We start from the raw sequence: 23,362 nt of genomic DNA, 5'->3' as shown, positions 1-23,362 counted from the left end.
TTTTTTTCCTCACATAATATACCCTGATTATTGTTTCCCCTTCAATTCCTTTCTGGTTCCCCTCCCATCCTGGCCCACTCCCTTTCTGCCTCCCATTGAAAACAAACAGCCTTCAAAGGGACAATAATAAAATGACAAAAATAGAAAAAGATAAAACAAAAACTAACACATCAAAGCTGGACAAGATAGACAGAAGGAGATGAGCCCAAGAGAAAACAAAAGAGTCAGAGACCCACTTGTTCACACACCCAGGAGTCCCATAAAAACACTAAATTGGAAGCCATAGCACGCACTCAGTGGACCTGTGCGGACCTGTGTGTGCCACCTCAGTGTCTGTGAGTTCACATGTGCTTTGGTTCTGTTGTGTTTAGGTTTTGATTCTTTGTCCTCCATCCCTCTGGCTCTCACACACTTTCTGCCTTCTCCCCCCTAGGGTTCCCTGATGGAGACATTCCCTTTAGGGCTGGGTGTTCCAAGGTCTCATTCTGCATATTGTCTGACTGTTCCCCTCTGCTGCCAGAGGAAACTTCTCTGATAATGGTTGAACAAGGCACTGATCAATGGGTAAAACAGAATTTCATTACGAGTCATTTTACTGCTACTTTTTTTGTTTTGATTTGTTTTTAGAACAGTAGTATTTGGTCTACTTAGCATTTGGTTTATCCCTAGACTATCTAGTCTCTGGTTCTTGATCACTCAAGCAGTGTTGGATTTGGGTTCCACTTCATGGAGTGTCTTAGTTAGGGTTTCTATTGCTGCTACAAAACACCATGACCAAAAAGCAAGTTAGTGAGGAAATGGTTCATTAGGGTTACACTTCAGCATAACTGTTTATCACTGAAGGAAGTCAGGATAGGAACTCAGAAAGAGCAGGGTCCTGGAGACAGCAGCTGATGCAGAGGCCATGGAGGGGCACTGCCTTGTTTCCCCTGACTTGCTCATCCTGCTCTTATAGAACCCAGAACCACCATCCCAGGGATGGCAACACCCACAATAAACTGGGCCCTCCCCCATTGATCACTAATTGAGAAAAAGCCTTATAGCTGGCTCTCATGAAGGCATTTCCTCACCTGAGGGTCCTTCCTTCCTGATGACTCTAGCTCATGTCAAGTTGACACACAAATCCAGCCAGAACATGCAGTAGGCCTAAAATCCACTGGATTTTCACTGGTAGCTCCCATGAGCTTTGTGCCCTAGTATATCAGGTAGGCAGGACACCACTGTAAATCAAAGGGCTTGGGGATGGCTTGGTGTTTATGTTTCTCTTTTGGTAGTTAGTGTGCAGAGTATCTTCCTGTGCCAAAGATGATAGAATGTAAGGATGAAGGCTCTATGCAAGCACCAACTTGACTTCTCCATGTTCAATGAGATGATGGGCCTTTACTGTCAGTTTGTAGAGAGCGATCTATAGTCTTATTAACACCTGATATGTTTGGGGATTCCCACAGTACCGTTTTGGCCAACAACTCAATTAGCTTTAGCCTAATCCCAGTACTGGAAGCGTCATTTGGTAACAAGAGATGGCCAGTTGGAACTCTGTCTCCCTCATTACTCGGCAATTTAACTTAGATCGCCTTCTTTTCTATATATTTTAGGAAGCTTCTACTGTATTAGATTTCCATACTACCCTTGAAATGTCCTTTAATTTTAGCTGTTTTTTTTTTCTGTAGACCTTTCCTCTTCCCCTTCTCCACTCGCTCTCCCCATTAGCTCCTCCTGTTCCAGCCTCACCTTATCCATCCATAACTATCTACTCTATTTCACTTTCCTAACAAGATCTGCTTGTACCCTTAGTCCATAACTCCATCTTTAACCTCTGTGGTTTAAGTATTGTAGCTTGGCTATCGTTGATTCAATAGTTAATATCCATGTATAAGTGAAGACATACCATATTTATCTTTTTTGGGGTCTGGGCTACCTCACTCAGGATGATTTTTTTCTAGTGTCATCCATTTACCTATAAATTTCATTATTTCATTTTTATAGTCAAATAATACTCCATTATATAAATGTGTCACCAAATAAGAAGATAAATGTAGACACAAAGCCACCTACAAACTCTGGTTGACAATTGTGGCCTGACTAAAAGATACTCTGGTGTAATAGTGGCACAAAGTTTCTGGGAGTAACTAACCAATATCTGAATGGATTTAAGGCCCACTCCATGAGATGAAACCCAAACCCAAGGCTGCTCAGTTGGCAAAGAACCTGAAACTAGATAGGCCTAAGAAAACCCAAACAGTACAGTTACCCTAAAGAAACATAGCAAGAAACCACACCTTTAATCTCAGCACTCAGGAGGCAGAGGCAGGTGGATCCCTAAATGTGAGGCCAACCTGGTCTACAGAGGAAGTTACAGGACAGCTGACACTACACAGAGAAACCCTATCTTGAAAAACAAACAAATAAAAATGTACATAAGGAAAACCAAGGCACTGCTCAGTGCCCTTCTACTTCTGACAGCTTTCCATTCTGTTTCTTTTATGTCTAGAATTCATATAAAGATCACAGTGCAATAGAGTGCCACAGCCAGGCCATACGCTGCAGTATGACAAGCCATCCCATGGCAAGCGTCTTAATGCAAGAGCTGGGTCTCTGGACCAGCCATGCTGACCTGTGTCCCCCATCCAGTACTAACTAGACTCTGTGTCTGCTGGTTCTTGGCTGCCTAGGTGCCCGCCCTTGACTCCCTGTAGTCATTCCCAGCCCTTAACTCTCTCAATCACAGCCCTACTATCTCTGAAAGCTAGCCTGAAGACATCCTAATGCTGGACCTTTCCTGGCCCATGTTCCACCCCATCCATTCCATAGCTCCTTGAAGAATACTCTGCAGCAGTGGCCAGTCTGTCCCACCAACCAGCGGTCCCAGTAGTCAGTATCTCATGTGCAAGCATGTACAAGGATGGAACCCTCATCCCACAGGACTGTAACCTTGCAATAAAAAGAGGTATCTCCCAGCTCCACAGTGACCCCCAGTAAGAGCCAGTCCTGCCCACACCTTGATCTGAAATTTCAGCTGCAGAGCTGTGGAAGGTCTTATGGGTTAAGTCACCAGGACGCAATGGCAGCTGGACTGATGAACTGCCAGCTTGTGGTTGATGGAGAGGCTCATCCTTTCAGGCAGTCCTTAGAGTAAAGTTATTATCTAGGCTCACAAAGGGAGATCCCCGGCTAACACCGCCTGCAGATGTGTGATAAACGGACACTGAACAAACCAACCTCCCACTGCCCTTCCCCTCAGTCCCCCCACCTCCCACTTTAGGGGATGATGACCTGAGAAACATTCACACCTGGGTTCAGAAAGGTCCTGGGCAAGACCCTACACTTCCAGGAGTGGTCACTAGGTGGCACCAGCACCCGGCAGAGCCACAGGTTCTCTGCAAGGTTGGGTTCTACTGAAGGGGATGAGAGAGTGTTATTCTAAGTCTGGTGAACTCAAATGGATAGAAGAGTAAATTACTTCTCCTTTATCTACTGCTATTGTTCTGGTAGGACTGTCAGTCACTGCCCATCATGGTTGTGAGTGTTGTGTCCTAATTGGGACACATTCTGTAAATTCTGCCCTGCTTTAACTGTAAAATACACACAGGGTTTTGAAAGACCAATAAAAAAAGAGCAATGGCTTATCCATCTTGGTGTTGGTCACTTTAGGAGTGTGCAGCCAGCCTGCTTTATTTCCTGTGGAAGGCCCTTCAGCTGAATCTGCTCCTGACATGTCAACTTGCAGGTGTCCTCAGCAAAGCAGATGATGTCTGCCTCGGGGGAGGAACAGTCCCCAAGGCAGCTGTGCTATTTCCATGAGGATCTCTGTGGATTTGCCCATGACCGGCAGACCCACTGAGCAGGGCATGCCACAGTTGCTCGTCTGACTGACTATTTTACTGCCTAGGTCAACAAATCTCACACAGGTCAGTGGTTAAGAGCACTTCATGAGGTGTGAGCTCACATCCCAACATCTATATTCTGTGCTTCAAGCTGCAGGGCATCTGATGGCCACATGTGGTCTCTGTGGTCTCTACACACATGTGACTCCACCCCGACACCTCATTTATCTATGCCTCATGCCACTACAGCAGTGTCCTGAGATGATGCTCTTTGTCCCCTTGAGGAACTGGATGCTGCTGTCAGATGGGTCTGGGACATCCCCTCAACATGCCCCCAACACGCTTGCATCAGGCCCTCCCTAGTCTCTACACATGACGTCATATTCTCACCTCCTAAAGTTCTGTATATGCCATGCTTCTGGGAAAGCAGCGTGCAGATGAAATGGACAGGCCTTCGGCAAGTTTAGGAAATCATTTCCTATCTGAAGTATTCCCTCTCCCTCCCAAAAATGCCACCCCCATTGACATTCAATTTGATGGTCATGGCTGTGGAGTGCTAGAATGCTTCAGGTCCAGAGACAAATCTAGGGCTATCTTTAGCCCCTCTAATAGTCAATGATAGCCCACCTCTATGTCTGACCTAGCATCCTCATGGCCATCAGGTGAAACCTTTTGGAATGTAGCAAGTCACTGGCTCCCAGCAACCAAAAGGCTAAGAACATCAGCAGCAGCACTGAGGTCTACAGTGGATCTCTCTCTGCTTTTCTGCAACCTGCCTACCAGATACTCTGACTAATGGACTTGATTGTGACTTGATTGTGATTGTGTTCTGTAGCTATAATCTACTGTGTTCCAGGGGGGCATGGCCATTTATATTTTCTCCAGAACAAACCATCTCTTATTCTATTTGAAGTAAGGGCCATGATTAAGAATTATATTAATTTCCAGAGGGAAAAAGAAAACAGATCATTTCAATGATACATGTCCACATAAAAGCTTTGACAAAGAAAGGTGAAATAAGAAAAACAAAAACCTGACAGTACAGAAGTGAACTCAAGAGTTATGAGCAGAAGTAGGAGGAGCCAAGTGTGCAAGTGGGTACCACTTCCCCCGCTGCTCTTTCCCATGGGGTGGTTCACAGCTGACCACAAAGCTCACTATTATCTTCTGAATTGATGCTACCTCCTTTACTCACAGGGATTTGGGAGGGGCTGATACAGCAGCATTGAAACCAGCATGGTAGCTGAAACAGCTACATTTCTTGGGGAGACCCAAACAAACATCTGTTCACACCAGACAGGGCCCCTCCACCAAGGCAACTTGGGAGAGCAATGTGCTCTCTGCCCTTACCTGCAGGAGCACAGGAGAGGTGTTCCAGTGTGAGAGTGCTCCCTAGAGCCCTCTGCATCATGACGACAACCCCATGGAAGCTACATTATCAATCTCACTTTCAGTGACCCTCCTACATCCTGTACACTCTAGCATCTCCCAAGATCACTTCTAATTTTAGGAAGGCAGGAAGGCATTATGCAGGAATCCTAAGCAAAGTCCCTCCCCTACTACTACAGAGTGTTAACTGCCCATCTCGGAGACCTAACCATGGCTGTGTTGGTCTGCTCATTTAGCTGCCACAGCTGCTGGACCTAGGTTAGTTCTACTCCAAGAGTCATCATGCTATACCCAAAAGAGCCATACCACAACAGGTATAAACGTATAATCTCGTAGGTGCGGGAAGGGGAATGCTGCTGAGGCTGAAGGATTCAGAGTACCAAACAAGCCCACACTCCATAATACGTTCAAGACCATCCTGTGCTACATATCAAGAGCCTGTCTCAAATAAAAGCAAATGCCTAGGAATTGGGAACCCAGGTGAACACCTGTTGTCCCAGCTGCTTGGGCAGCTCAGGCAGTAAAATAATTTGAGCCCAGCAATTGGAGGCCAGCCTGGGCAGTGAATGTAAGCATTCAGGCATTATGCTGGCCTGCCCCTGTCACGTGGCAGAATGCGCTCAGGCAGTACCCTGGTCAGCACACAGGTGCAAAGGACCCCTTTAAAAGGAAGATGCCCCACCCGCTTACTCTCGCTTTCCTGCTGTTCCCCTGGGGCAGACAGGACTTTTCCTGTCTCCCGCCCTCCCTCCCTCCCTCCCTCCCTCCCTCCCTCCCTCCCTCCCTCCCTCTTCTCTTCTGTCCTCTCTCTGCCTCTGTGTCTCTTTACCTCTTTTGACTTTCCTCCCAGCCCCCCCCCTTTTAAATAAAACTTCTCACTAAATTCTGTTTGCCTGGCATGTTTGTCCCTCTCTTGGTGGTCCTCACCTGCCATGGAATACTCCAAGGTTCCCCTTGTGATTTATCATAACACTGAAACCTTATGGCAGGTCTGAGCCATGACTGAGAAGGCCAATGATAGACTTCCTCCCCCCTACATCATTCGAGGAGGTGGAGTTCCCCCCAGACAGCTGCTATCATGGATAAGCAGATTGGGGCTCAGGCCTTAGAGTGTAGAGCGTGGCTCTGACCATAAAGTGGCACTCAGCAGCTTACAGAGTTCTGTGCCCCACAATCCAGGAACTTCCCCAGGACTCTGGGGAGGTGGCACTGGTGTGGAAACAGGAACACACGATGGGGCAAGGTTAATAGCTTTCCTTCATCATTCTCAGCTGGGACCAGCACAGGACATTGTTGGATCCGCATGGAGGCTACATTAGTCACTTTTCTGTTGCTATGATAAAACCCCAGAACCAAAAACAACTTACGGAAGAAAGCACTTGTTCTGACTTATGGTTCCTGAGGAAGAAGAATCCATCATGTCAGAGAGATGAGACAAGCTAAGAGCTTGTACCTTCAAATGCAGACAGGTGAACTGTATAATCTCAAAGCCCACCTCCAGTGACATACTTCCTCCAGCAAAGCCACACCACCCAACCCCCCTCCCCCAACAGCACCACCAACTGGGTACCAAATATTGAAACCACCACAAAGGTAAACTGCACTTTTTCTTGGAAAAGCGAATAGGACCCTGAGACAGTCATCATGAGGGCCTAGCATTTACATCCCTCTGAGCCACTCTGTGCAGTCCCAGGGCCCATCAGTCAGTCAATACTGGCTTTCGGAAGTGTTGTCTGTGAAGTGCCAAGTCCACACATGGCACCTCATCTGATCCACTGAGGCAAGGGGATGAAGCTCCCTGTCTACCTTTTCTACCCTGTGGGTCTGGGGTGAGAGTCGGGGGTGGAGGGGGAGATAAGCTTGACTCTGGCTGAGAGAGAACTGGACAGTGGGGATATTCTGACCCCCACAGAGACTGGGGAAGGCATAGCACCCACCATCTTCAAAGCATATGCTATGTGAAAACACCTTCTCAGCTCATATGTTAAATGTGAGCTGGTGGTGCTGGTTAGGGAGATCATGCAAACTTTCGGAGGTTGGGGCCCGGCTGGGAGAAACAGGTTCCAGAGGCAGAAGGTGGCATGGCACACAGTTTGCAGATGCACTAGGGACAGGGCCTGCCACCCATTTACACTAGGTAAAGCCCACCTGCCCTGGTTTCATTTCTGCTGCTGGGATAAACTACCCTGGTGAAAAGGAACTAGGCAGACGGCACTCATTCACTGCTTACTTTTCCAGGTTATGGGCGATCAGAACTGACAGTCACAGGCTGCAGGAACTGCAGCCACAGTCGGTAGTGGCAGGAATGAATGCACACATGTTTGTACTCAGCTAGCTTTCTCCTCTTTTATACAGTCCAGAGCCCAACCCAAGTTTAGGCTAAGTCTTCCCACACTAGTTATGATAACCAAGACAATCCCTACAGACATGCTCAAGGGCCAATCTGAGGTAGACTATCCCTTATCAAGGCTCTCCCTAGGTGATTCCAGGTCGTATCAAGTTGACAGTTAAAGCTGTCCATCACACCACTCCCCCAGGTCCTGGGGAAGCAATGGCTAGAACTTTCCACTTTGACTTTGGATCCTGTTGATAGATGGATAGCTTTTACTCTGCCTCATCTCCTCTCTCTAAGCAAAAACACTGCCTTTGCCTAGCCATGCTGCTCACCTTACAAGGGAGGTCTGCAATGCAGGGACTCACTCCAGCGTCCATGGTGATGGGCTGGACAAGCCACACACCATTGGCATAGTATATGCAGAGCCACCTGTCATGGACCGGGGAGATCCACAGTAAAGTCCCTGGTACTGTCATCTCTACAGCATGTGGGAATCACCAAAGAACCCTGCAGTACCAAGTCCTGGTTTGCTTTGTGCTGGGGACAACATGGTGGCCAAGTTGCCTTAAGGGGGATTGCAGGGTGATGTGGAACTCCTTGCCAGCCCTCCATCTGAATGCCTTCTAGAAACCTCCAACCAGCCTCCATCGAGGTCATGCCTTGTTGAAATGAGCAGAAATCCTCAATAGGGGCCCTGAAAGCTTGGACATGTGTGGGAGTACACAGAGTGCACGTACTCTATTGTCCTGCCAAGTAAACACTGACTTGGTGTTTAGGGTCTGTCAATATTTACCTCTAGAGCTGATAAAACCTGGTGTTTACTTTTTCTGACTGTGGTCCGCTGGCTGGCCTTTCTCCCTACCTACCGTTAGCCACAGAGCTTGAGAAGGAGGGTCAGTGCGAAGCAGCGGGCCACAGACCCTCGTGGAGCAGACATCTGCAGGATTGCTTCTCTCTAGCCTCCTGCTTCCTTCCTGGGGGGTTGAAGATCGCTATCACCTGTCGGTGACGTGCACTGGCTCATAGTGGCACGGAAGGAGCACAGTGTATGGTGGGGTGCTGCCTAAGTTTACAAATGGCAAAAGGTGAAGAACACAGCTGTCCCACTGTCATCCAGTGTCACTGCTGAGCACAGTGCTTTGCTCTATAATGTGGGCTGGACTATATATGACTTGCAGCAGTGCAGGACACATCCCACAGCATCTCAGACACACAAGGCATGCATTAGGCTAGGACATGGCTGTCACTAGAGAATAGGAATTTTTCAGGTCCATTACTATGGTCATACATGTGGTACATTGCTGGCCAAAACATCATTGTACAGCATATAAATGTGTGTGCATATATGTGTGTATGTGTGTGCACATGTGTTGTATACACATGTGTGCATGTTTATGTACATGAATGTGAGTGTACATGTATGTGCAGGCATGTGTACACCTGTGTGTATGTGTATGCATGTGCACATGTATGTATATGCATGTGTGTGAACACGAATGTGAGTACACGTGTATGCACATGTGTGTATGTGTGTGCATAAATGTGTGTACAAATGTGAGTACACATGTGTGAGTGTATGCTCACATGTACATGTGTGAATTGTATACACGTGGTGTGTGAGTGTGTACACATGTGTGCATGCTCAGGTATGCACACATGTCAGTTAGCCTGTCCATGTATATATGTGTACATAATTTGAGTGTGTGTGCACACATGTGTCTAAGTGTGAGTGTATTTGTTTGAGCATTATGCAACTGGGCCTGTGTGAGTGTGCAAATGTGTCTGCACACACGAGACTTTGCATGAGTGTGTGCATATGTGTATAAATTACCTCTCCATATCCTATCACTTCTGTTTTCTGAAGATCTCTAAGGTACTGAAAGACATCTTACACTCTACAGCTCAGAGCTTCTGCCCACCCCACCCTTGATCCTGCTCTGAAGATGATGGGGCTATGGCATCTCTGATGACCCTGAAGAAAATGACGAGCCCGAGTCTCATATCCTGAATGGGCACAAAGCTCAGCTCACCTGGGGCCTGGCCTGTAGCCACTGGCAGCAAAGCACAGAGCACAGGGCTCAGGCAGGCTCAGAGCCCACAGGAAGACAGCAGCACGTGAGTGACCCACTGTGTATCCAGTGAGACACTCTGGGGAAAGCAAAGAGAAACAATGACATCTGTCCCAAGGGGCTTCTACATGGCTGGGCAGCAACCGAGGAGGTGATGGCCTCAAGAGCGGCTCAGTGAGAGATGAGGGCAGAGGAACAGAGAGGAGTGTTGAAGGTAAGGAGGCGAGGCTAGAGAAGCCAGAGCCCTCACAGGAAGGCTGACTCTTGCCCAGGTTCAGCCTCTCACAGGCCTGCAGGGGCTATGCCTTTAGATGCCATGGGTCTCTATGCTCCTTTTTCCCACTAAGAGCCAAGAGTTCCTGCTGCTGACAACCTTCTCCTCCTATGTGTCCCCTTTAACCTTGAAAGGATGACTTATGACTGTGCACCAGATGTAACATGGCAGATTTGGGCAGCAGGTGTATGAGAGACAGGTTGACAGCCCTGGGCCAGGTGCCACCTCTGTGCACACCTCTGCTGTCCCAGCTGCCAGCCACCTCATCCCTTGTGGCCCTGTGCCCTAGCTACACATGTAGTGTCCCAGAGTGAGGGTGGAGATGGTGTCGGAGCGTGGCAGGTGCCTCGGCTGGCTTTGTGCACGGTGTTGTTCCTTTCCCACCTGGCACATCCGAGGGCCATCACCCCTAATTCCCATGGCCCTGGAGTTCCTGTTTATGGACTATCTCCAAAATCAAGCTCTCCAGACACACTCACCCTGCCACTCCAAGGAAAGCAGACTAGCCACAAGTGGAACATTCCAGCATCTCACCTGCCTGACTTCATCCTACAGCCGCAAGACTCACCGCACTGCACGGCAAAACCCAACAATGCACTGTTCTCTACGATGACTGGGTGCCTTGCCCATACTACCCACAGCAGCCCCAGCATCTTCTAAACTGACGCCCACTTGGCTCAGTGAGGTCCTGGAGCCCTGACACCACAGAGTCTTCTCAGAGGACTGCCAAGCCTTCCATTTCCAAAGCCATTCACTGCCAAGCCCTCCATTTCCCAAGCCATACAGCCTGGCACCACAAGGCTCTCCTGATGCCCTAAGCACAGAGTCCTCTAAGCCAGACAGAAAAGTAGACTGCACCTGCCAAACAACACCTCTTTTCTTGGAAAATCTGTGTCAAGTTGACACAACGTAGAGAGAGTCACCCGGGAGGAGCGTCTTAATGCGGATTTATCTAGATCAGCTTGGCCTGTGGGCATGTCTGTGGGGGATAGTCTAGATTGGTAATGGAGGTGAGAAGAGCCAACCTGAATGTGGGTGGCACCATTTCAAGAGCTGGGCCCTGTCCTGCATAACAGCGAAGAAAGCAAGCTGAGCGAGCAAGGCTGTGTTATTCTCTTTGCTCGGGACTGCGCCTATGAGGTGACTAGCTGCTTGAGTTCCTGCCTTGACTTCCTTAAAAAAAAAAACAAAAAAATGAACTCTAGCTTGGGAACTGGAAGCCTGCCCTTTGCTTTCCTAGTGCTGTCTGTTGTCAGGGTGTCTGCTACGGCATGAAGGAATGCACGGAGTAAAGCTGTGGTGGGTTCACTGTGAATGCCATCAAGAGTTCAGGTCTTTGCTTTGTTTCTGAGGTGTTGATTCCCAGGTGGCGGGTAGAGATAAGCAAACCTAGAACACAGAATGTGACCAGGACCTTACTGAAACAGCAATCAAGACTCTCAACTTCCCAGAAAGCCAGTGCGTGCCTTGCGCCTCATGACACCTGAGAAGTTCAAACACCCCAGCTTTATCTTTCCCAGCACTGCTTAAGCCCTTTCCAAACACTTGCTTTCCATGAACTTTGTAAGGTTGGCGCCCTGAGGACCTGGGAGGAGGACACCGAAAAGCAGCAGAGCCAGGCTGGGACCCGGGAGTCCAGCCCCTTGCTCAACCAGGTCAAGTCTAAATGAAGTTCCTGACTACTGTCTTTCCATCCCTGGAGCCAACCTGCTTCCATGTTGTTGCAAATCCGTATCAAAGACAACAAAAATCTGCGAGCAGAGCCCCCTTCGGCACGGTCACCCAGCAGTCAGCTTGACATCTCCCTCCTTGTGTCTTCTCCCACTTCCCTTCTGGGTACAGTCATAGGGAGAGGGAAGGGCTGCCCTGCACCATGGCATAAATTCCTCTCTCACCATCTCTTCCTCTCCACCCCACAGCCACACACTCTAGGAGCTCACAACAGAGCCAGGGAAGAACCGAGGTGCAGGCAACAATGGATGTAGGGACTCAGATGCCCTGCGTCTTCCTAAGGGACTCTGGGTATATAATCAACCTGCCCATCCTCCTGAACTCCATGGAGGAGGAAACAGTGTCCTCTCCCAAGATGGTTCCTGCTTCCTCAGTAGCCTAGCAGAGGACCTGCTCTCAGGGGACACCTCCTCTGCCTGTCAGTTTCTGTACAAACATGGCCCATTTCCTGTCTTGTCCCCATAAATGCTCTCCCTGCTGCCTACCCCTAAAGAGAGAAAGTTACGGCACGGCTCTGAATGCAGCCAATCTTGTCTGCTTGTGGGGGCTAAGCAGCATCAGGCCCTTCCAATTCTGTGACAAAATGCCACACCTCACCGGCCTGGCTGTGTGTGTATGAAGGTCTTCTCTTAGCATCCATGCACTGTCTGTCACAGGACTGTTGGTGCACTAAGAGCCACCTCCTGTCCCTAGCTCCTTGTGATGTACAAGGCCCTCTCTAGAAAAGGAGACTCCAGTCCTCATTGCTAAAGCTGACAGGCCAACCTCACAGGGTCATGCTGAGGGTGGAAGCCACTCAACAACATTTAGTATCTGGATTGTTCTCATTGCCATGGCTGCAGCCCCTTAGCTACTGTTCGATCACATTGACCCCTAGTCATTACAAGGTGTCATTGTGTTGTGGTTGAGTTTCGTGGAAGGCTTCAAGTCAGCAAGGGATTACATTCTTTGTCCATCTGAAAAGCCAGCAGGGTTCCTCATGTCAGACTACTGTGCAGGGAGAGTCAAACAGAGCCTGATTAACCCAGAGTCACAGGCAATTCTGCATGTGCTCAGCACAGCTTCCCAGCACAATGAGTGTCTTGTAATACTAAACATTAAAATAACTTCAGAATGAAAATCTGTTGAATCTAAAGTATGGAAAATCCCCTACAAACATTTTGAAGTTTTATAGGAAATCTGTAGCTTCCATTCCTGTGATGGGCACCCTTCCATGTCCAGCTACATCTGCAGCTGCTCCTGATTGTGTACTAGGGTAGAGGACGGGGTACTCCTGGCATCCTGAGGATGGAGCCTGGGTGCTACTCAGACTCCCATGGTACTCAGGGCAGCCTCATCATATGTGAAAGGGCCACTGTAGAGAAATGAGCAGCCCTATGATAGGGCAAAGGAAGTGACGCCGGTGCCATTTGGCAGACAGGGACTAGGGTGGCTTCAGATGGTGCATCCACAGCAGGAGGAGAGAAGGTGGCAGGTGCTGGAAATAAGCGTCGCTATGGTAAAATGGTACAAAGGAAAGCAGAGCACACAGGTGAGCCACACACAGCACCCCAGCAAATCCTGCAGGAATGAGGCATCACAGAGAGCACCCCCTGTCCCCTCCCTGGCCCTATCAAGAGCCACTTCCTGAAGTCCCCTGGCTGAGTGCCTGGAGTTAGCTATTTGTTTCTTGACCTTGTATTGATGCCTTACACATCTACTTTCTAGTGAATGGTTAAACTGTCCCACTTATATTTTCTTCATGTCAGCTACTTAATGATGCAAAATATAGGGGGAAACTCACTCTTCTATTCTTCTCATTTTACCAAACACTTGTAAAAAAAAATGTTGGATGGGGAGATATTGGTTTTGAATTTAATACTTTCAAACCCTGGCCTTGGGCAGACATAGTCAATTCTAGGCAATGAGTACTTGCTCATCAAACAACATAGATACCAGGTCAACTGAGCTATCAAAGTGGGGCAGGGAAACCAGGACGCATCTGGATGCTGGGGTCTGGTCTCAGGCCTCATCACCACACCCAGAGCCTAGGCCACACTCCCAATGTGAAGGTCCTGTTGCTGTAGATCTGTGGATCTGTAGATATGTAGTTCTGTGGATCTGTGGTTCTACAGGTCTGTGGTTCTGTGGATCTATGCTTCTGTGGTTCTGCGAATCTGTAGTTCTATATGAATTGCCTTTCTCACTGATGTGATAAAACACCGGACAAACACAACTTAAGGGAAGAGGGGCTTATTTTGGCTCACAGTTTGAGGGTGCTGTTCATCATGGCACGGAAGGCATGGTGGCAGGGGCTTGAGGCAGCCGGTCACATTGCATTCATAGTCAAGAAGCAGAGAGCAATGACCTCAGCTAATCCAACATGGAAACATCCTTACACGCATGCCCAGAAATTAGTCTCCTAGATCCTGTAACTCTAGACCTGACAAGTTGGCAGTCATGGGTTCCAGCCTTCATTTCCTTTGGGTACGACTTTTTCAATGTCCAACACCCTGTACATAGTGGCCTCTCTGGCTTTGCCAGGCCTTCCTCACCAGAAGGGCATTCAGGACCCAACCTTGACAGAAGATGTTGGTAAAAATTCCACAGAACAGCTTGCTAACCTTCCCACCTGGCCCTACCAAACATGCCGATCCCAAGGGAAGACTTCCGGCAAGGTGAGCAGCCTGACTTCCCCAGGAACAGAGAGTCACATCTGCATGGAGTATGGGATGAGGTCTAGGTGACTGAAGCTGTTCACTTCCATGTTTAGATTGTCTAGCCATCAGTTCCAGAATAATCCACAGGCTGTGTTATAGGCAGGTCCCCAGGAACAGAGCCTGACAGGAAGTGGAAGAGCATGTGAATTATTGGGGTAGGAAAAGCAATGCGAAGGATCTGGCCCAGCCTTGACCCCATCTGTTAGCCTTTGGCTTTAAGTGGAGGGGACAAAGGACCCCACAAGGAAAATGACTCTCAATATGAGATGCTGACAGCAACCCTTATGCAGTGGAGGCAGAATGTTAGCCTAGTGTGAGGGACCTAGCTCCTCCCTAGACTGAAGTGACAGCTCTTTCTGTGCACCTGTTGTCCCTGTCCTGAATCAAGAGTGTCTCACTAATTTCACCCCTTGTCATTAGCAAATCCCATGGGGAATCATATTCTCCTGGGGCCAACCTGGGCTACTGGGCAAGACTGTGTCTCAAAAAAGACAAAATAAAAAGTAGAGGGAGTTAGAAACCATATATTTTATGTTTTATTCCAAATATAATCAAGATAAGAAAGAATAAACCAGGGATGGAAGCAATTCTCAGAAGTGCATCTTGGGAACAGTCCCATGATCTCTACAGTCTCCATCTATCCTCCCAGCAAGTACCACTAATCTGGTGAACTGGGCTCAGTGCTCAGAATGCATGGTCCTTAAACATCTGACAGGTAATAAAGGAGATCACCTGGGCTTCTTCTATGCCTGGATCCCTGTGAGGCTAGGGGCTTCCTCCTAGGGCTGTAAGGGGTATAGCATCCTGGCCCTTTGTCTTTCAGTTCCAGTAGGGACCTTCCCCAACCCACAGCCCCTCCTCTGCCCAGAACAATCTTCCAATCCAGAGCTCTCTCAACTCACTTGTCCTTGGCTCTTGCTCGCTGGGTATGGGTACTTTGAGAGTCTGCACAAGGCTTCATTAACCACCTTAAGTTCCAGCAAAACTATCAGATAGGGGAAGGCAAGCATCAGGGACTGGGCCTACAGCTGGGTGTGAGCTGGCTGCTGTCGACAGGGTTTCTAGAAGTCTAGGTGTGAAGGTTAAGGTCACAGACTCTGAAGCAAGGGAGCTAGGGCCAGCCCTGGCCTGGATACGTGGTCTATCATCATTCCTTCCTTCTGCCTGCTTGGCTTTCTCAACTCTATGAAAAGGACTGAAGTTTCCTCGACACAAACAAAGGAGGAACTGTGGAAGAAAGTGTGGATGCATGGATGAAGGCGGGGATGGGGAGCGCTCTGCCCTTACCCTCCAGGGCAGAAGCAATGAAAAGGAAGGACTAACAAGCAGTGCTTCTACTCCTGCTTGTTGGGGGGCAACCACAGAGCCACTCCCACAGCTGGAAGGAATTGGGGTGTCTACTGGCCCCAGACACTACATTAAAATGTCAAACTGAAAGCATATCAATCAGTAAGAAATCCAGTTATGGCGTGACAGAAATAACACAACTACCTGTGATACCATCGCATAATGATGGGATGTAGGTATGTGGAAAAGCTCTTGACACACAACACACACTTCCAGACAAAAAGGAACCAAGAAGAGAAGGCACCACTCAGATGCCCCCCCCAAAGGTTGCACAGTAGTAAGAAGAAGAAAAAACACCCTGAGAATGAAAGGAGTGTCTGCCCTAAAGGGAGGCCTACATGTTAATTTTGCGGGGCCCACTGTGCAAAGCAGCATATCCTCTGACTCATGCTGCTCAGGTTCCAGACCCGCGGCTCTCTCCATCTCCTGAGGCTCAGCAGAAAGAGCGGGAGCCCAGGATGTTCCCTGGAGTACTCAAGCCATATTCTCTCTCGGAGGTATGCTTGGACTAACACACCTTAGTTTCTCCCTAAGTCACTGACGTCACCACAGTTCTTGCTCCAATGAGAATATGGGTTGCTCTGAACCTAACATGAGTGGCCCTGGCTGGCACACTAGTTCTTTTCTCATTGATTTGATCAAATATCTGACAAACAGTGACTTAAGGAAGGAAGGAAGGGTTATTTTGGCTCACAGTTGGAAGGGACAGTCCATTGTAGCAGGGAAGGTTTGGCAGCAGAAATGTGAGATTATACTGTGTCCATGAGCAGGAAGCAGAGAACAGATAGGAACTAGGGTCAGGCTAGAAAATTCCCAAGGACAGCCTTCCTTGACCAATTCTTCAAGTGATCCACTTCCCCCAGTGAGGCTCCATTAACTGAAGGTTCCATAACCTTCCCAAAAAGTACTACAAGCTGGGGACCAAGTGTCCAAAGATATGAGCCCATGGGAGACATTTCACATTCGAGGCCCAGGAGCTTGAGAGCATGGATTCAGTTACCCTAAATGATATGCCCACGGTGGGAGCCATTACATAAATTTATAGTCACAGAGCAGAAGACAATTATAAACCAATGATTTTTTTAACATATGAAGCTGTTTAATAGGTTGATAGCAATTTAGAAAACCAGTTTGTGAGAACTGAGGCCGCAGGTAGCCCTGAAGCTGAGGAACAGCTTTGATCTTTGGGAAAAGCTGCGAGTCCACGGTTTTCTGATGGGCCTTGCGCTGCTTGTAATCTTGTATTTCTTCTTCTGTGTTGAAGATCTCACCCTCCTGGTGCATGGGCTTTCGCAACAGCTGCTTCTTGAAGTAAGCATCAGTCAGGTGTTTGGGGATCTTAACCTTGCTGATATCAACTCTTGAACAGGTGGCTATGACAAATTTCTGGTGCGTTCTTCACAGAGGAGGAACTCTGATGAGGGCAAGAGGTCCCGTCACAAGTAGCAAGCCACTGCCCAGCTGTGTCAGGAAAACCACCCTCTTGCCTCTGTGGCGCCTGGTGAGGATGATCAGGACAGTCCCCGGAGTGATGTTGGCACGCAGCTTTCTCGCATGCTGACTGAAGGGCTTTTTGCCATGGCTCAGCAGCTTCCGGGGAACATCTTCAGTAGGGTAATACCGGGGCATTTTTCGAAGCTTAACCACCCGGGTGCCACCATTCTTGTCACCACCAACTGGTTTGGTGACAATAGCAAGGGCCTTCTCCTTTTGCTTCTTATTTTCAACCTTAGTTTTTGCAGCTGAGCATTTTCTTTTGTACAGGGCCTTTCTGTAATGCACAGCAGATCAGGAGTATCTGCCAGTTCCTCTAACCAGGACAGGGTTCCGGCTGCAATGCGGCTTCCCCTTCTTGGGCTTTTTAACCTCAGGGTCACCCTTTTTGGCTGCACCAGCAGCAGGGCCACCTGCAGCATCACCACCAGCCTTCTTGGCTGCAGGTTTTTTCTCTTTTTTGTCAGGCTTCTCGGCTTTTTCACCCACCATCTTGCAAGATAGGAAAGAGCTAAACCAATGAATTTACTAAATATGTCGGTAAGGAAATCAGGTAACCACACTAGCTATGCAGGGAAATCTCTGCTCTAGACTTTAGGTTCTACCCAATGACATTCTTAGCTTTTCAGCTGGTGACAACTAGTGAGTGGTCTGTACAGTCAATAGAGGTTTTTCCTGATAGCCAGAAGGATGCTAGGTCAGGCACTGGAGTGGGTCCAATCCTGGCTGTCAACTTGACACATGCTAAGAGGGAACCTCAACTGAAGAACTGCCTCCATCAGATTGTCCTGCAGGCAATCTTGGGCCACTATCTTGACGGATGACTGATGTGGGAGGGCTCTCTGTGGTCCTAAGTTTATAAAAAAAAAAAAAAAAAAACCTAACTGAGTAAGCAAGCCATGGAGAGCAAGCCAGTAAACAGCATTCCTCCTTCTGTTTGTGGCTTGAGTTCCTGCCCTGACTTACCTCGGTAATGGAGTGTGAGTGGAACGTGTAAGCTAAATAAACCATGTGGCTAATTCAGTGAACCCCAGTTCCCACTGCAGAACTGCAGGAACAAAACTCGAGTTTAAAAACACCAGCTTACCTAGGAGGCAGCTGGAGGACAACTCCACCCAACAGCACTAAAGTCAATGACCCGCTTAGATCACTTACCCCTTTCATGCCAGGCCAGTGAGCTTCCTCGAGAGTCTCCTCAGCAGCCAGACACTTCTCGTCCTTGTCATGAGGATGGCTGCCTCTCTTACTCACTCGGGACTCTTTCTGGGATTCCCCATTCTTCTCTCTGGCACCACATGAAGTTGGGGGATGACCTCTTTCCCCAGGACTTGGATAACTGGGTGTGAGCTCAGGCCATTTAGGTCCCAGAAGAGGCAGGAATGCTGACATCACAGGCGAGGAAGAACCCAGGCAGAGAAACCACTCAGCTAACTCAGCATCCTCCCTGGGCATCCTTGTAATGTGTGCTTTGTTTGGGGAGATGTATGGCATCCGAGGAAACTGAGGCACTGAGCTCCAAAGATTGTGTTGTTGATATAAAAATGTAAACTCCACTTTGAGGAAATATAGAAATAGTTCATCTTTTGCCAAACATGAATGGCTACGGCCCAGGAACTCAGCCAGCATGACATGTCTCACCACAGTGAAGGCTTCCTGAACTTTCATGGTCACAAAAATAGAACACCATGAATCAATGTATTTACACAATACACAGGCAGGGTCATGGGGAAGGCTGTCACAGCAAGGCAGGGAGAGGGTGTCACAGGATCCAGAACGTGTCCGCCACATTCTTAGCCACTGCCTTGGTAGAAGGTGGGTGTGTCAGGCTTAAGCATACATTCCAAAGGTTTTATGGAAGCCATGAGGCATTGGATGTCACTCAGAGCTTGAAAGTATATGCCTGTCTTTTCATGGGACTAAAGATAGCCCAAGATCATTTGGCTTTTGACCTATAATACTCCAGCTCTCCATAATCACAATGTTCTACTCTGCCAGGGCCAAGCCATCTGACAGGTCCTTAGGGGAGGCTCAGCTTCTTCTGAGAACTGTGGTTCCCTGGGTCTCCCAGAGTGACAGAAAGAGGATGGATGGGTCTGGCTTGTCAGCGCTACCTAAGACCCACCTACAGCAACCCTGCACAATTCTGTATGTGTCTCACCAGGGCACTGCAAGCTCTCAGGACCCCATACTCTGGTGGCCACAAAGACTCCTGGCAATTCTGGAATACAGTTATGGTCTTCTGGAGCCCCAAGGCATGGCATGTTGTCTTGCTCAATGGGGGTGGGGTTTCAGCTTTTTCTGGACAGCCTCTGGGCCAGTTCTTCCTCAGTTCTTGCCTACTTCCTCTTCCTTGTTTCCCCTCCTATGAATCAGGAGCCAAGAAGGTCCACGTGTCCATAATATGAACAGGGACAGGGCTATGCCAGGCTCTCAAACATGGCAAAGAGAAAACGTGCTTAGTTCCCTCCAATCCAGCATGACCAGGGACATGTCCTACCACCTCACTGGAGCGGTGCTGAGTGTGAGACTGTTGTATTTGCTTTGTATCTACACGCCAACCAACAAGATCAGCCACAGCAGCACACAATCGGAACAACCAGAGGCCAAGTCCAGCCACAGCTGCTGGGTGGGGACTGCAAACAGGTGCAGCAGGCAGACCTGCGGGGTTGAGGAGGACCTGCCCACCTCTCACCTTGGTGCCTTGGTCCTCCTGGTCTTTGTCTTACAAAGACACCAGCCAGACTGCATTAGGGCTCTCTCCATGACCTCATTCGTCTTAATCACCTCAGCAAAGGCCCTGCTGCTGTCATACAGTCTTCTGTTTCTTTGCAGGGTACCTTTCAGCAAAACATGTATCTGGGTATACTGAGGGTAGGCCCTTTGGAAAATCCTCAGGAGAGTTAAGGTTTCACAGGAGGCTGTGGCCTAGGGAAGATACAGACATGTAGTGCCTAGTGGCCCTGGGCTTGCTTCACACTGTCTTCACACTCAGCTCCAGATTCTCTTGCCTCTTTCATTCAGTGTGGGATGGACCCTGACCTCAGCTCCTGAAAAAGGCCATAGGCAACAGTGGGAAATGAGATCATACAAAGACAACTTGTAAATACCCCTGTCCTCCCAGAGAGAGAGAGAGAGAGAGAGAGAGAGAGAGAGAGAGAGAGAGAGAGAGAGAGAGAGTCTGAGTACCTAGGACCAGCATTGGGCCCAGCCAGGCATTACATGCATTAGGAGGGCTGGTGTGTTTATTACAATGTGCTAATTATTTATTACACATGATGGTCTGACATTCACCTGCAGCTTGCAACATTCAGACTGCGTTAATGACCAAGTCTTTCCTGTTTTCCTGCCTGCATCCATTACAATTATTAGTGGGAGGCAATGTCCATCATCACCTTTAACAGGTGACTAAATGAGGCACAGTATAATCATGGACTGAGACTTGCTATGTAGGCCAGGCTGGCCTTGAACTCATCATATCTGCCTGCCTCAGCTTCCCAAGTCCTAGGATCTCAGGCATGTACCACCATACCCAGCCTTCAACCAACCAACCAAACAACCAACCAACCAACAAACCAACCAGAAAGTCTCCATTAATAGTTTTACAATAGTTAATGTAATCAAATGGTCTTTACTTTTCACAACTTTGTCCCATCCCATCCTTTTCTAGCTATTCCATTTGAGGTTGTCCTTTAGGATATTAAGCATTAATGAAGTGGCATCTCTTCCTCCCCCACCAAATGAAACACAAGGATAGCTCAAAGATTTGTCACTTAGCATCTGAACACCAAAAGCCACCCACCCCAAGTCTCACACTCAGTTATGAAAAGAATGGAGATGGCAGAGTCCACAGCTAAAGGTTAAATAAACACTACCCTGATGTGTGCTGAAATAAAATGCAGCCATTGGAAAGTAATTGAGCAATGCTTGCAATACAGGTTTGCAAAGTAAACTGGACACGTGTAGCTGTAGAACCAATTTCCTAACACATAAGGAATGGGAGTAGGAGGGAACACACCAGTTTGTTTGTAGTAGCTGACTCCAAATGGTGGTTTTATTTCCTTCCTGTTTTTGACATCCTCCCAATTCTCTGTAGCAAGCAAAGCTGTGCCTGTTGACATGCAAATCACTTCAGATGGCTTTCTGGCATTACCCAGGTAAGGTCCTGGACACACTTGGGCTACACAGACCCTCTCTAAACCAAGCCCATTGGTGCTGTCAAGGGCACAGAAGAGATGACAGCAAAGCAGCATGTGTTGAGAGGTGGATGTTTACAAGCGGGGGGGGGGGGGGGGCCTAGACTGTTCTGACTGCCCTGCTACCCTCCACCCACACCATCCTTCAGTGGCATGATAGCGAAAGGAGTGGCTGTTGGCTCTTTTAGCTCTGGGTCACACCAACTCCTTCACAGCCCACAGGATCCCAACTCAACCAAGCTGAATCTCCTAGGAAAGGCTGGCTTTGGTGTGGGAGGTCATATGATGCCTGCCCTGCAGTCACTTCACCAAGCTTACATTGTCCTGCACCACAGCCAGCAGACTAAATGATGTCACAGGCCGTGTCTGTCTGTCCACATCTTCTCACTCCCCGGGGCTTATGCCCTCCATAGCTAGTCAATCACTACGTTTCTAGAGCCCATTTGAGTGAACAAGTCCTTGCTGGCTCCCACACCAAGGGAGAACTGAGGGTCTGGTGGGAACATGAAAGTGCCCGCCCGTAGCTTCTACTACGGGCCACTTGGGGAGGACAGGTGTGGGACTTCCCCCGCAGGCTTAAGGATAATCACAACACAGGGTGTCTGTCATGCCTGTCTGTGAGACTGCCACATCAGTTCTTTTTGTTGTTTGTTAGAGTGTTTGTTTTTTGAGTCAGCATCTATTATGTAGCTTTGGCTGTCCTTAAACACACTATGTAGACTAGACTGGCCTGGAATTTACAGAGACCCACCTGCCTCTGCCTCCTGAATGCTAGAATTAAAGGTATGGGCCACCATTTCTGGCTCCCAGAACAGTTCTTGAAGCCAGTCTAGCTCCTTAAGGCCTGAATGAAACTGAAGGACAAAGCCTTGGGGAGAAGAGGTGCTGGCTTTAGCAGAGCAGCACTCCTGTGCCACACTGTCTGGGCCTGAGAAGTCCCTACCCTGGGGGTGCAGGAGCAGCCTCCTCCTGCAAGCTCTGCCCTTACCCACATCACAGCTCATCAGCGTCTCTACTGGCAGCGAGGCTTCCTGTTTAGAATCCAGCCTGTCTTAGGATGCACCTTAAAATACCAGTGGGGAAGGAGGTAGAAAGATGACTCAGAGGTTAAGAACACTGACTACACTTCCAAAAGACCCTGAGTTCAATTCCCAGCACCCAGTTTCATGGGATCTAATGTCCTCCCATGGTCTCTGTAGGAACAGACAAAGAGGCAGGCAAAACACTGTGATAATATATTGTTTATGACCTAATAAAATTTGCCTGGAGATTAAAATGCAAAGCCAGACACACTAGCCACAGCCACAGAAGCTGGGCAGCAGTGGAACACACCTTTAATCCCAGGACTCAGGAGACAGATGCAGATGGATTTCTGTGAGTTCAAGGACCAGGGCTACATGAGTGAATCAGTCTAAAAGAGAAACAGCTCATACCTTTAATCCAAGCAATACATACATACATACATACATACATACATACATACATACAAATAATTTTGGCAATTAGTCTCCAGCCACGCATGTTAAGGAAAGGATTCCCCCCCTCTCTGGTGGCTTTGCTGCTTTGCCTCTCTGGTCTTCAGGTTTAACCCCAATATCTGTCTCTGGTTTTTTATTATTTGTGTTACAAAACATCCAGACACACAAAGTAAAATTACTTCTTCTTTAAAAGTCAATAGGGGGCTTGCTATGATGGCATAGGCCTTTGGTCTCAGGACTTGGGAGACAGAGGTAGGTGAAACTCCGGGAGTTCACAGTCAGTCTGGTCTACATAGCCAGTTCCGGGCTAGCCATGGCTATATAGTGAGACTGTGTCTCGGGAAAAGATAAAAATTAAAATGACCATGGGGTACAAGTTTGAACTTGATCTTATTTTCCCATGCTATTGCTAAGCACTGGACACAACCACATCCCAACCAAAACTGCCCAGGCCTAGTGTGCCCTCTCCTGTGACTAGTATAGATTTTGGGTCACTGAGTCCTGGCCCTAGAGCTGGCAATAGTATCCA

At 48.4% G+C, this 23,362-nt stretch overlaps 1 pseudogene; it reads right to left on the bottom strand.

Moving 5' to 3' along the window:
• The window catches only part of LOC127235622 (60S ribosomal protein L6-like), a 41,055-nt pseudogene extending 23,395 nt beyond the window's left edge, over positions 1-17,660 (bottom strand).
• Between the last annotated feature and the right edge of the window lie 5,702 nt (positions 17,661-23,362).

This window comes from Phodopus roborovskii, unplaced genomic scaffold (genome assembly GCF_943737965.1).
Source record: "Phodopus roborovskii unplaced genomic scaffold, PHOROB, whole genome shotgun sequence".
Classification (NCBI taxonomy): Eukaryota; Metazoa; Chordata; class Mammalia; order Rodentia; family Cricetidae; genus Phodopus; species Phodopus roborovskii.
The sequence above is the reverse complement of the archived record's forward strand: the minus strand, read 5'-3'. Positions and strand labels throughout refer to the sequence as shown.